At 42.7% G+C, this 14,269-nt stretch overlaps 1 long non-coding RNA gene across 1 annotated transcript in view; it reads left to right on the plus strand.

The window, feature by feature from the left end:
- Window positions 1-2,289: 2,289 nt before the first annotated feature.
- LOC129624741 (uncharacterized) overlaps window positions 2,290-14,269 on the plus strand; it is a 40,607-nt gene continuing 28,627 nt past the window's right edge. Inside the window, exons 1-2 of the long non-coding RNA XR_008701129.1 lie at window positions 2,290-3,190; window positions 12,651-12,740. This is a non-coding gene — a long non-coding RNA (uncharacterized LOC129624741). The remainder of the gene's footprint in view (window positions 3,191-12,650; window positions 12,741-14,269) is intronic.

Raw genomic sequence — 14,269 nt, forward strand, 5'->3', positions numbered from 1 at the left:
CCCTTTGGTCACCACTAGTCCTCCTGCCTGGAGAATCCATGGACGGAGGAGCCTGGTGGGCTGCAGTCCATGGGGTCACGAAGAGTCGGACACGACTGAGCGACGTCCCTTTCACTTTTCACTTTCATGCATTGGAGAAGGAAATGGCAACCCACTCCAGTGTTCTTGCCTGGAGAATCCCAGGGACGGGGGAGCCTGGTGGGCTGCCGTCTGTGGGGTTGCACAGAGTCGGACACGACTGAAGCGACTAAGTAGTAGTAGTAGTAGTTTGTTTTCTATGTCTGTGAGTTTGTCTCTGTTTTGCATGGAGGATCATTTGTATTACCTTCTTAGATTTCACATATAAGTGATATCATACGGTGTCTGTCTTTCTCTGTTTGGCTTATTTCACATATATCATATACTGTTTTTGAAATCTCTAGAGTGAAATACAGATTGTACAAATTCAGCTCTCCGAAGGATAAAAGCAATGACAAAGTTCCTTACATTTCTTCATTTCTTTATATTTTCACGAGTCTATATTTTCAGTAGATAACTAATGAGCATCTACTGTGTAGCACAGGTGAAACTGTGGGACATATATTGTGTGCTGAGTGGCTCCAGTCACGTACGACTCTGTGCCATGATTGTAACTCGCTGGGCTCCTCTGTCCATGGGAATCTCCAGGCAAGAATACTGGAGTGGGTTGCCATTTCCTTCTCCAGGGATCTTCCTGACTCAGGGATTGAACCCGAATCTCTTATGTCTCCTACATTTGAAAAAGGGTTCTTTACCACTAGCGCCACCTGGGAAGCGCAGGTCACATATTAAGTTAACCTTAAAAAATGCATTCCAGTATACGTTGCTGCTGCTGCTGCTAAGTCCAGTATACATTAGGTGCAGACAAATACTGTTTGATTCTACTTATATGAGTTCCCTAGAATAGTCAAATTCAGAGAGTCAGAAAGTACAGTGGTAGATGCCAGAGGCAGGGGGCGGGGGTGGGAAGGGAGAACAGGGAATCAGTGTTTATTGGAGGCAGAGTTTGAGTTTAGAAAGGTGAAAACTTTGAGAGATGGACAACGGTGAGAACTGCACATCAGTGTGAATGTACTTAGTGCCACTAAACCGCACAGTTAAATATGGTTAAAATAGCATGCTTTATATTATATGACTTTTACCACCATTAAAAAAACAAACAAAAAAGTCATTTGCCTCCATTGAAATGAACACAGGCGGGAGGCTAAGAGCTCTTGCAAGTGGCTTTCTGCCCCTTTATGCTTGTAGGCCTTAATATTTTCTCTTCTCTCTATTTGAAACATTCTCTTCTCTTACTCCACTTGCCAAATGCATTCCCATTCTCAGGACTGATCTCAATGATCTCTCCTTAAACTTTAATAAGTTCCTATTATTAAAGGTGTAACTTTAATGAAAGAACAAACTCAGACCTTCCATCATACATCCTGGGTATCGCTGTCAGACCCATCTTCATTTTTGGGACTTTGGGTCGGGTTTACTTACAGAAATCTTATTTTTATGTTGTAGTATTTTATGTAAGTGGCTTAACAGAACAAAGTCCCTCAGAACCTATGTTATCTTCCTTTACCTTCCATGGACAATTTCATTTTTTCTGTTCTTTGCCTTCTCTCATCTTCATTAAAGATGTAAATAGTTTATAAAAGAATTCAAATTTGTATTGTGGGAAAAGTTGAGTCAACCTGAATTTTTAAAAAATATTATTTATTGTTAATTGAAGGATAATTTTGCTTTACAATATTGTGTTGCTTTCTGCCACACACCAGCATGTGTCAGCCACGGGTATACATATGCCCCCTCCTTCTTGAACCTCCCTCCCACCTCCCACCCTATCCCAGCCCTCCAGGTTGTCATAGAGCACCAGGCTGAGTTAACCTGAATTTAATGATGAAGAATTCCTGAGAGCCAGCATTCTGAGTTTTTCTACAGTGATCCAATTTATATCTCTTGGAAAGAAGAAAGACAAAAAGTCTCTTTTTTTGCATGTGTACGCAATCACTATGCATTTCTAGGCCTTATACACAATACCAGCGCCACAAAGGCCGTTTCTGATTGAATTCCATTGGCATGATTCTGACTTTCAGAAGTCCCCATGGAAATGATCTGTACATTGTATTGGGTTGGCCAAAAAGGTCATTCGGATTTTTTGTGGCATCTTTTTTTGTGGCCATCCGATACCTTCTCGAATGATTTGACTGTAGCCCTTTCACTGTGATGTCACAGGAGGAATCTGAGATGCTGTGACTGACGCTTCCTTTTCCCTTCCACCGCTCTCAATGTGTGTCAGATCGTCCCACCTGTAACCGGACGGCTGCAGCTTCCTGAGGTGACCGTGTCCCTACGGGAAATGGGGTCAGGTTGGTCATGGTCACTGGACACCCGCAGGGAGATTAGTTAAGGTCAAGCAAGCTGAGGTCACAACAGGTCTTGCTGGGAAGAGAGTTATGTGAGCTCTCCTTGGAATGAGACTGGCAACCTGACCTGGCATTAGGCAACATTCTGTACCGAAGACTTGACAAACAGGTGGGAGAAAACCTCAGTAGGACTGAGTACAGCCTGAAGAATACTCAGAAAGGTGAGTGGCTTTGATAGGGAGCCTCTGTAGACTGAGGCCTTTTATCCGGGGCAATTCAGATCTATTTTAGTTGGTCCTACCCCAGGTGGAGTCTTACTAGTCTTAAAGGGTCCTTACAGCTAAGCAGAATCCAGTTCCCTTAAAAGGAGAGGCTTCTCTCTGTGAGTGCTGTGTGCTAAGTCGCTCAGTCATGTCCGACTCTTTTCGACCCCATGGACTGTAGCCCGCCAAGCTCTGCCCATGGGGATTCTCCAGGCAAGGATACTGGAGTGGGTTGCCATGCCCTCCTCCAGGGGCTCTGCCCAACCCAGGGATTGAATCTGAATCTCTTTAGGCTCGAGCACTGGTAGGTGGGTTCTTTTTACCACTAGTGCCACCTGGGAAGCTGTTCAGCAAGTGAATATGAGAGGAGGAGCTCAGAGCTGGACCTGGGAGGCTCCCAGGGGTGCTTGTTCTAGGGGGTGGGATGGGATTAGCCCTGGGGAATGGAGAGAAGGGGAGACGGAGGAGGAAAGCTCTTCATTTCTCCTCTGCTTGGCTTTCTCCCTCTGAGACTGAGTCACCACGTGGAGCTAAAGGCAGAGGTTTGGCTGAGGGCATGTAAGTAATTCATATTTTCCAGTTTTCCTCAACCCACCCTGTCCCTCCAAATCTCTTCTGCACTTGTGAGATAAGCCTTCCTGGAAGGCGGTTTTATCATCTCAAAAGCCGCTAATGACTTCTCCTTTCTGTGTGTTAAACTTCTACTCCCCCAGGCTGACATTCGAGAGCCTTTGCTGCCTGGGCCCCCATGGCCTTAATGATCCTCAACACGGACCTTCCACCTGAGGAGCGGGTGTGCTCAGCCCCTGCAGTTCTCCGTGGCAAGTCCTGTCTTTGGGCTTCGTTTATTCTGCTGTCATCCACTTAGAACACCTTCCTTCCCTCCTTCCACTTCTTTTTCTCACTTCCATTCTTCCTTTTTGAAATTTATAAATAGATTTTTAATTTGTCATTATACGTATCTCTCACCTTTGCAGAATATGCTAAGGATGGAGAATAAGACTATTACATCTTACAGCCTATCTCATTCTACAAGTAAATCTCATGTTGTTATATTACAAGCATTTTTAGTCTCATCATGACTTTTTAAACTTGTTTTTCATTGGAGGGTCATTGCTTTACAGTGTTGTGTTGGTTTCTACCATACATCAACATGAATCAGTTCAGTTCAGTTCAGTTCATTTCAGTTCAGTCGCTCAGTCGTGTCCGACTCTTTGCCACCCCATGAATTGCAGTACACCAGGCCTCCCTGTCCATTACCAACTCCTGGAGTTCACCCAAACTCATAAGTGTACATAAATCCCCTTGCTCTAGAATATCTACCCTCTCATCCCACAGGTTGTCACAGATCACCGGGCTGAGCTCCCTGTGTTCTTCAGCAACTTCCCACTAGCCCTAACCCTCCCCCCACTCCTACACAAAATCCTAAAGACGAGGGTTCACGTCCTACCTTTTCCTTTCAGCCTTCACACCGCACTCCTGAGCTCTCTCAGATCAGGTGGGCTCTTGGCTTTCTTCCCACCCTGCCTAACTGAGTTTGGTGATTTATGGCAAGAGAGAATGAGCAGAAAGAAAGCAAAACGGCAAGGATGAAGTGGCGAGAGCTATACTTTCTGGAAATAAGCTAACTTCCCTTTGTGCCTTCTGCCTTGCCCTCTTGGATCTCAACATGGCGCTTGTTGAAGACCCAGTGGGGATATTTTTGCATCACTGACTCTGAACAGACTCCAGGGGCTCATGTGGTGGGACATTCTCAGGACAGGCTTGGTGTCCAGAGTCTAGGATGTTCTCAGTGATTTGCAGATATCAGTTTTCACTCTAAACACGCATTCACTCCTTATGTAATCTGGGCTCAAAAGGTGTTTTCAGGACACTTAACTGTCAGTGAGATGACACATATGAGCACAGGATAACTCATAGAGAAGTCCAAACAGTCTGTGCTCTAACCTGACATTGCCAGCTTGAGGAAGGCCCAAGAAAACAGAGGGTCTTGGGAGGTGTGGGCCATGAGAGTGGGTTGGCTTGGTGGCAGAAAGTCCTCGAGATAACACAGGATATAATTTAGATCTCCTGGCATGTTTGCAATACACCCTCTGTATATGCACACCTCATGTGTAAATAATGAGACTCAACTAACTTTCCGAAATCTTTAAGACAGACGGACTTTGGTCTAGTGAGGTCAGAGCTTCAAAATCGGTCCCAGGGCCTTGTCTAAATGCTTGCCTAAATGCAGCTAATGTTCTGTGGCTAATATCTTCCCACAGAGCTACATCAAATGGAAATAGAGCTGTGTATTTTCTTCGCCTCTTAGGCCACGATACCTTGTGTGTTTAACTCAAAACTCTTTAAGCTATAATGGAGTGTCCTTAATGGATCATTTGGCATATGTGGTGGATGCTTACATGAAACAAACTTCTAAAAAATTTAAACGAAACCTTTTAGAAGTCCCCACTAGGGAGCACAGTTATATTGAAAGGTAATATAATTTGTGACATCAGAAGTCTTTTGTTAGTCTCTTTTAGAAGGCATTCTTCTTTTTATTTTCCTGACTTCACTTTCTTACTCTTTTTTTTTTTTTTCCAAAAGAGACTTTATTATTTTATTAAGTGGAGCATCTTTGGTTGCATTTGTTTTTTTCCAGAAATCACATAAAAAGCTCCGTCATGGTTTCCATCCAGGCCCAGTTACATATAAATGATCTTTTTTCCAGATTTTCTCACTCATTATTTTTACAGCTAAAGTTTTATTTAGGGACGTATGACGGTGTCGTGGGGCTTCCCAGATGGCTCAGTGGTAAAGAATCTACCTGCCAATGCAGGAGACACAGGAGATGTGAGTTCGATCCGTGGGTCTGGTAGATCCCTGGAGGAGGGCATGGCAACTGACTCCAGTATTCTTTCCTGGGGAATCCCGTGGACAGAGGAGCCTGGCGGGCCACAGTCCATGGGGTCACAATCAGACTGAGCATGATCGTATGGTAGGCGACCCTTTGGCTGAGACATTTAAATTAATTTGCATTTTAAAGAAACGTTTTAAATCTCTAAGTTGTAAACATTGGAAAGAGATTTTTATTCTAAAATGGTTAATTGCAATAATTAATCTTTAATAGATGCGGATCCTGACACACCGTTCATGAGGATGACTGAATTTCAAAGTTGGCATTTTTTGGGGTCACATACGTGTATATACGGAGAAGGCGATGGCACCCCACTCCAGTACTCTTGCCTGGAAAATCCCATGGACGGAGGAGCCTGGAAGGCTGCAGTCCATGGGGTCGCTGAGGGTCAGACACGACTGAGCGACTTCACTTTCACTTTTCCCTTTCATGCACTGGAGAAGGAACTGGCAGCCCACTCCAGTGTTCTTGCCTGGAGAATCCCGGGGACGGGGGAGCCTGGTGGGCTGCCGTCTATGGGGTCGCACAGAGTCGGACACGACTGAAGCTGCTTAGCAGCAGCAGTATGTGTATATATGCCTTCCTTTTATTATGATGAAATTAGCTGATTGTCTTTTTCATTGTTTTGAGGGGAGGACAGTAGTTTGCAGTATCAATCTATAAGAATTTAGTGAACTAACTGCCCCTCATTTCTGTTTGTCTGGATGAGGCTTGTTGACTCTCATGCCACACAGGTGTGTGCTGTGCGGTGCTTAGTCGCTCAGCCGTGTCCGACCCTTTGTGACCCCATGGACTATAGCCCACCAGGCTCCTCCGTCCATGGGATTCTCCGGGCGAGAATACTGGAGTGGGTTACCATGCCCTCCTCCAGGGCCTCTTCCCAACCCAGGGATCGAACCCAGGCCTCCTGCACTGCAGGCGGATTCTTTACCGTCTGAGCCACCAGGGAAGTAAGTTGAAGACAAAGTGCCACCCAGAGGTTTCTGTAAAATTTTTAATGCTCCATTTAGGAGATCGTAGCTGCAATTACAAGGTACACTGTGGTTCATTTTTCATTTGCTCGTATATATACACAGCAATTCATTTTATATATAATCTGGCCACATAACTCAGTAACATGACACAGCTACCCTCAAATATCTGGGCTACGTGAATTAAAAAATGTTCTTAATAACCTTGTATTTCTTCCTGAAGAACCTATAAAAAGGAATGATTGCTTTTCAGAGAAGAAAAGAATAATCAGAGAGCCCTGAGGGAAAAAGCTTGTCTCTGGGCTCTGCTTGGGACTCTTCCATCTGCTGCGTTTTTTCTCACCTGTCTCCTAACACAAACCAAGAGACTCAAATTCAATTTCTGTTCGGGAGTTTAGTACTTACCACTTTTAAGACAGACTTCATAATTTCTTTCATAAGGCTCAGTTCAACAGTTGCATGGCATCACTGAATCAATGGACATGAGTTTGAGCAAACTCAGGGAGATTGTGAAGGACAGGGAAACCTGGGGTGCGGCAGTTCATGGGGTCCCAAAGAGTCTGATATGACTTCATGACTGAGCAACAACAGTTCAACTAAAGCATGGGGCAAGACTGGGATTCTTCCTTGAGCAAGTTATTGGGTTAAGGTTCTAGACTCAAGAGATCTCTGTGATGGTTTAAGTATCTTTTTGTATTAATAAAAAAATGGCTCTATTCAAGCCTGAAATCCAGAGCAAGTACTCTTGGTTAAAAACAAACAACAACAACAAAAAACCCCTGATGTTTTAATTGCTGCAAGCACCATTTTATTTACCAAGCACTTAAGTAATGCTTACTCTTTGCCTGATGCCTGCAAGATGCCTTACAAATAATGAACTCATAATCCCTCATAATAACGCTAAGATATGGAGATAAATACCATGACTATGCCCATTTTACAGATGAGTAAGTAATACGTCTACAGTCACAAAGCTGGAAAGGGGCAGAGTCAGGCAATCTGCTCTGGAAACTGGACCACACTGTCTGCTGACCTGACGGCATTCTGCTCCTCCAAGGCCATCCTTCTGGACCCTAAATGGTCACGTACCCTGGCTGGTGTCTCTAAGCCAGTCCCAGAGGATGGTTATCGAGAATCACCGGCTTCCCCGGGGGAAGGTGACATCACAGAGGATTTTCCCTTTCACTGTACACTCCGGCCACAGTTAACATCTCACTGTTCCTGAACTTAGGGGGCTTCCTCAGACCCCAGTGCCTTTAGTGCTGCTCACTCCTCTCTTGTGTGTGTGTGTGTGTGTGTGTGTTAGTTGTTCAGTCATATTCAACTGTTTGCAACACCATAGACTGTAGCCCGCCAGGCTCCTGTCCATGGGATTTCCCAGGCAAGAATATTGAATGGTTGCCATTTCCCTCTCCAGGGGATCTTCCCAACTCAGGGATGGTAAAGGCAGAGTCTTTACCATCTGAACCACCAGAGAAGCCCCATACCTCTTTTATGGGATGACTTTTCCCTCTCTTATGGCATGGCTTATTCATAAGACATCTCTGAATCACTTTTCAAGATAGAGCTCACTTGGCTCCTCCTCTGACCTTTTCCACCTTCTGGTGGATGTTGCCACAGGTGCTGTGCCAACTTCCCATTCCATTGTGGGTGGAATGGGAAGCACCAGCCCCCCAACACCAGCACTTCCCATTCCATCTTGGCCCTCTTGGGTCTGCTTTCAGCTTGCTTTGAGTTATTGTAGACTGAATCTAGGTTTGGGAACTGGCCCAATAGGCCCTGGAGTCTGATAATTCTCGGTGGTAGGTGTGGAGCCCCTAACGAAACCCTAGAGAATTTTTAGAAAGCAAGCCATCCACCTTACAAATACCTGTGAAAAGAAGAGAAGCGAAAAGCAAATGAGAAAAGGAAAGATATACCCATTTGAATGCAGAATTCCAAAGAATAGCAAGGAGAGATAAGAAAGCCTTCCTCAGTGATTAGTGCAAAGAAATAGAGGAAAACAATAGAATGGGAAAGATGTCTTCAAGAAAATTAGGGATACCAAGGAAACTTTTCATGCAAAGAAGGGCATAATAAGGGACAGAAATGGTATGGACCTAACAGAAGTAGAAAATACTAAGAAGAGGTGGCAAGAATACACAGAAGAACTGTACAAAAAAGATCTTCACAACCCAGATCATCACGATAGTGTGATCACTCACCTAGAGCCAGACATCCTGGAATGTGAAGTCAAGTGGGCCTTAGGAACCATCACTATGAACAAAGCTAGTGGAGGTGATGGAATTCCAATTGAGCTATCTCAAATCCTAAAAGATGATGCTGTGAAAGTGCTGCACTCAATATGCCAGCAAATTTGGAAAACTCAGTAGTGGCCATAGGACTGGAAAAGGTCAGTTTTCATTCCAATCCCAAAGAAAGGCAATGCCAAAGAATGCTCAAACTACTGCACAATTGCACTCATCTCACATGCTAGTAAAGTAATGCTTAAAATTCTCCAAGCCAGGCTTCAACAATGCGTGAACCATGAACTTCCACATGTTCAAGCTGGATTTAGAAAAGGCAGAAACCAGAGATCAAATTGCCAACATCCGCTGGAGCATAGAAAAAGCAAGAGAGTTCCAGAAAAACATCTACTTCTGCTTTATTGACTAAGCCAAAACCTTTGACTGTGTGGATCACAATAAACTATGGAAAATTCTGAAAGAGATGGGAATACCAGATCACCTGATCTGCCTCTTGAGAAATCTGCATGCAGGTCAGGAAACAACAGTTAGAACTGGACATGGAACAACAGACTGGTTCCAAATAGGAAAAGGAGTATGTCAAGGCTGTATATTGTCACCCTGCTTATTTAACTTATATGCAGAGTACATCATGAGAAACGCTGGGCTGGATGAAGCACAAGCTGGAATCAAGATTGCCAGGAGAAATATCAATCACCTCAGATATGCAGATGACACCACCCTTATGGCAGAAAGTGAAGAGGAACTCAAAAGCCTCTTGATGAAAGTGAAAGAGGAGAGTGAAAAAGTTGGCTTAAAGCTCAACATTCAGAAAACGAAGATCATGGCATCCGGTCCCACCACTTCATAGGAAATAGATGGGGAAACAGTGGAAACAGTGTCAGACTTTATTTTTTTGGGCTCCAAACTCACTGCAGATGGTGACTGCAGCCATGACATTAAAAGACACTTACTCCTTGGAAGGAAAGTTATGACCAACCTAGATAGCATATTCAAAAGCAGAGACATTACTTTGCCAACAAAGGTCCATGTGGTGAAAGCTATGTTTTTCCAGTGGTCATGTATGGAGGTGAGAGCTGGATTATAAAGAAGGCTGAGTGCTGGAGAATTGATGCTTTTGAACTGTGGTGTTGGAGAAGACTCTTGAGAGTCCCTTGGACTGCAAGGAGATCCAACCATTCCATCCTAACAGATATCAGTCCTGAATATTCATTAGCAGGACTGATGCTGAAGCTGAAACTCTAATACTTTGGCCACCTGATGTGAAGAACTGATTCATTTGAAAAGACCCTGATGCTGAGAAAGACTGAAGGCAGGAGGAGAAGGGGATGACACAGAATGAGATGGTTGGATGGCATTACCAACACAATGGACATGAATTTGAGTAAACTCCGGGAGTTGGTGATGGACAGGGAGGCCTGGCGTGCTGTAGTCCATGGGGTCACAAAGTGTTAGACATGACTGAGTGACTGAACTGAACTGAACTGAACTGAGCCACCCACCCCTTGACAACGCCTCCTTACCATTCAGAGTCTGGCATACTCCTTATTAGATGGGTCAGACAAGCTGTCAGAAATCTCTATCATGAGCATAATAAGTTGTTCTGAAGTGCAGTCTCCTCAATACAGATGGATCATGAGAAAGACCTACCTGTGTTAAATTTGAGAGACACTGGTACTCATGCGAATTCGGTCAAAATGCTAAAAACAAAAGCAAAAAAAAAAAAAAAAAACAACAACTCCAACCATTCAACTGAGAGTATATTAATTTCTTACTAAATATACCTATCATATCCTCATGAATACATAATACTGGTATTTCCATATGGGCTGGAAATGCTAAATTGTTAATAGCTTTCAGCAACTTGTTTCTTGTTATGACTTCTCCAGTAATGTGCAATAGTTTTGGCAAAGTGCAATAACAATATATTCTTATAATCGTAAAAATCTACAATATTCTTTAGTTAGCCTGGTTTTGATATTTGAAAAATAGAGATATTAATTTCACATGCAAACAGAGGGTAAGAAAATGTCAAAGAAATCAGTTTATGAGTCTAATATGGATTGTAACAAAGTTGTTAAGATTTTAAAAGATCCTTTCAATAAGTACCCTGAAGTGTACCTAGGTTTACTAATTCCTGACTTTTCTTTTATTGAGATATAATTGATGTGTAACATTATATTAGTTTCAGGTGTATAACATAATGATTCGATGTATGTATGTTTTGCAAAATGACCACAATTGAGGCTAGTTAACATCCATCCCCACACAGAGTTACACATTTTTTTTCTTGTGATGAGAACTTTTAAGATTTATTCTCTTAGCAACTTTCAAACATACAGCACAATATTACTAACCGTAGTCACCACGTTTATTTACTTTATAACTAGAAGTTTGTACTTTTTGATTTCCTTTTCATCCACCCCTACTCCCTGCCTTTGGCAACTGCCAATCTGTTCTCTATATCTATGAACTTTGATTTGTTTGTTTGTTTTTAGATTCCACATATTAGTGAAATCATTTGTCTTTCTCTATCTGACTTACTTAATTTAGCATAATGGCCTTAAGGTACATCCAGGTACATCCAAGCTGTCACAAACGGCACAATCATCTTTTTAAATATATATGTGACAAATCTAGACAGAGTATTAAAAAAGCAGAGACATCACTTTGTTGACAAAGGTCTATATAGTCAGAGCTATGGTTTTTCCAGTAGTCATATACAGACGTGAGAGTTGGACCACAGAGAAAGCTTAAACCAAAGAACTGATGCTTTTGAATTGTGGTGCTGGAGAAGACTCTTGAGAGTACCTTGTACTCCAAGGAGATCAAACCAGTCAATCCTAAAGGAAATCAACCCTGAATAGTCATTGGAAAGACTGATGCTGAAGCTCTAATGCTTTGGCCACCTGATACGAAGAGCTGACTCATTGGAAAAGACCCTGATGTTGGGAAAGATTGAGGGCAAGAGGAGAAGGGGACGACAGAGAATGAGATGGTTGGGTGGCATCACTGACTCAATGGACATGAGTTTGAACAAACTGCGAGATAGTGAAAGACAGGGAAGTCTGGCATGCTACAGTCATGGGATCTCAAAGAGCTGGACATGACTTAGCATCTGAACAACAATATACAGTATGTGCTACATTTTCTTTATCCATTCATCCATCAGTGGACGCTGAGATTCGATGTCTTGGCTATGTAAATAATGCTGCAATGAACACTGGGGTACAGTTCCTCACTCTCTAATATACTATAGTTACCCTACTTCATTGGGAAGTACAATTTCCTTATAATTGTACAAAAAAGAAAGGAAATAAACATCTTGAGTCAAATAAACTCCCAGTATGGCAAATCTTGCCTTAAGTACAATCTGCACTCTGAGTCATTGACTTGCATTGAGGGCCTTTCAGGCCAAGCAGAAACAAAAGGGGGTGGCAAGATGCAGTGTGCTTGGGCTGTCTTGTAGGATGATTTCAGAAGCACCTGAAATAGCACGAAATTTCCTCCTTCCTTCACTCAACAGAGGATGTGGGGCTGTCATCTGAGGAAACACAAAGGGAATAAATAAATGATCAGTCTCGAAAGTTTTAAGGGTTACTTAAATGCTGTCTGTCAAAAAAAGTTGCCTTTAGCTGAAGAGATTTGGATTTTAGTCTTTACTGCTTGTTAAGTGCTGTTAAGCAAAGTTACTTTTTGTCTTTGACTTTTTCTTTCTTTTTTTAAAAGTGTTTACTTGCAGATTCTGGTGGTTTTGATGAGACCAGGTTTTAAAGGTAATTTGAAAAGTGGAATGAACACATTACTGTGAAATGAAGTACACAGCTACCAAGGATGGTTGACTTTTAACTTTTACCTTGAATCACTTCACTATTGAGTTGAACATAAACTTCTTTTGTCAACAGATGAAATGAAGTGAAAAGACCTCTAGGAACCACATGTTTCTTCCCAGAGAGAAAGAAGCACTCTTACTGGTAACTGATGGAGTCACAAAGGTATTCAGGTTTTATATTTCATTTACTAAAGTTCTTGAAAATGAAATTTGTTTAAAAGCCTTTGTAAATACCTCTCTTCTACATGATAAAGGCTTCTGTGCAAATTCATAAGCTGCTATAGAAGTGAGGTCTGATCTCTTTGCTGGCACTTGCAAATTAGAAATTTTGCATGTACAGTATGTGCAGCCATGCAAGAAACCACCACTCGTCTCAAGCCGAATCATTTCATCCAGTTTCTACCTGGAGGGCTTTTTTTTTTCCAGCGCAATTAATTAAGCAAACAGGAGCAATGTTGGTACTTTTGACAGATTACAAGAACAAAGGCTCTTGCATTGGGGCTTTCATGAGTCTCATAAGTAGACAGTGCTGATAAATCCTGCATAACAGATTTTTTGATTCTCCCTCAAACGCTTTATCCTCTTCCAATTGGTACTCATCACCACGGGAGGCTTGCTACTTGCAAATTTCTCTATTGCTGTTTTCCTTTCCTCTTCGGTAATAGAGGCAATCAGTTTCTCATTATCCAGAAGATCCAGTTTTGGCATTTTAATTTTAGCCAGAATTTTCATAATCTCTCTGTTATCAGCTGCTAACTCGGATGCAAATATCAGTTTTTTTTTGTTGTTGTTGGAGAATGACAACAAAAAAAGGGAAACTTTACATTACTGCTCTCTAAAGATCAAATGTAGAACCTGTGAAATAAAAAAAACTGGTATTTGTGATTTTGATCCTTAATATTAGTTATTTTTGACATTGGCATGCTTATAAAATTTGATTTAAAAAACTTTAAGAAAATTGTAGCCTAAAAGCCAGCCAGGCTCCTCTGTTCATGGAATTTCCCAGGCAAGAATGCTGGAGCAGGTAGCCATTCCCTTCTCAAGGGCATCTTCCAGACCCAGGGATCGAACCCGGATCTCCTGCATTGCAGGCAGATTCTTTATGTTCTGAGCCACCAATGAAAGTGAAAGTTGGTCAGTCGTCTCCGACTCTTTGTGACCCCATGGTCTATACAGTCCATGGAATTCTCCAGGCCAGAATACTGGAGTGGGTAGCCTTTCCCTTCTCCAGGGGATCTTCCCAAGCCAGGGATCGAACCCAGGTCTCCCACATTGCAGGTGGTTTCTTTACCAGCCACAAGGGAAGCCCAAGAATACTGGAGTGGGTAGCCTATCCCTTCTCCAGTGGATCTTCCCAACCGAGGAATCGAACCACGGTCTCTTGCATTGCAGGCAGATTCTTTACCAACTGAGCTATCAGGGAAGCCCTCTGAGCCACCGCGGAGGCCCCCAAACAATGCTAGGGTTTACTACTCACTGAATTTCTGCTTTGGGTATAGAACCACATCAGGTGTTATCAGGGTCATGGGGAACAGGTTTAAGTCCCAGTGGAAAAAATTTTGTGCTTGTCAACAAGGGAGGAATTTTACTGTCATGCAGTAGATTTGGGCCCCATGTGTAAACACTGGTCTCTAGAAATTTTGTGCCAAACTCTGCCCCTCCACCACCATCGCTGGCCTTATGAGTTTTGAA

The sequence above is a fragment of the Bubalus kerabau genome, chromosome 12 (assembly GCF_029407905.1).
Source record: "Bubalus kerabau isolate K-KA32 ecotype Philippines breed swamp buffalo chromosome 12, PCC_UOA_SB_1v2, whole genome shotgun sequence".
Classification (NCBI taxonomy): Eukaryota; Metazoa; Chordata; class Mammalia; order Artiodactyla; family Bovidae; genus Bubalus; species Bubalus kerabau.